Here is an 834-nt window from a genome sequence, read left to right as displayed (position 1 = left end):
TTTTGTGGGGGGGCTGTGTTTTGGGGAGTGGGGGGCTGTTTTTTTGGGGGGGCTGTGTTTTTTGGGGGGGTGGAGGGGGCTGTGTTTATTTGGGAGGGGCTGTGTTTTTTTGGGGGGCTGTGTTTTTGGGGAGAGGAGGGGGCTGTGTTTTTTGAGGGGGGCTTTGTTTTTGGGGAGAGGAGGGGGCTGTGTTTATTTTGGGGGGCTGTTTTATTGTGGGGGGCTGTGTGTTTTTTTGTGGGGGGCTGTGTTTTGGGGAGTGGGGGGCTGTGTTTATTTTGGGGGTGGGCTGTGTTTTTTTGGGGGGGCTGTGTTTTTGGGGAGAGGAGGGGGCTGTGTTCATTTTGGGGGGGGGCTGTGTTTTTTTGAGGGGGGCTGTTTTTTTTGGGGGGTGAAGGGGGCTGTGTTTCTTTTGGGAGTGGGCTGTGTGTTTTTTGAGGGGGGGCTGTGTTTTTTTTGGGGGGGCTGTGTTTTTTTGGGGGCTGTGTTTATTTTGGTTTTTTTTGGGGGGGGCTGTGTGTTTTTTGGCGGGGGGGCTGTGTTTTGGGGGGGCGGGGCTGTGTTTTTTGGCGGGGGGGCTGTGTTTTTTGGCGGGGGGGCTGTGTTTATTTTGGGGGGGCTGTGTTTTTGGGGGGGCGGGGCTGTGTTTTTTGGCGGGGGGCTGTGTGTTTTTTTTGGGGGGGGGCTGTGTTTATTTTGGGGGGCTGTGTGTTTTTTTTGGGGGGGCGGGGCTGTGTTTTTTTTGGGGGGGGGGCTGTACACAGCTGTGTTGTTGAGCTCAGGACCCCAGATGTGGGTGTGTTGAGGGATGTGTCTGGAGTTTGCGCAGTGACG

Source organism: Heptranchias perlo, chromosome X (assembly GCF_035084215.1).
Source record: "Heptranchias perlo isolate sHepPer1 chromosome X, sHepPer1.hap1, whole genome shotgun sequence".
Lineage (NCBI taxonomy): Eukaryota > Metazoa > Chordata > Chondrichthyes > Hexanchiformes > Hexanchidae > Heptranchias > Heptranchias perlo.
The sequence above is the reverse complement of the archived record's forward strand: the minus strand, read 5'-3'. Positions refer to the sequence as shown.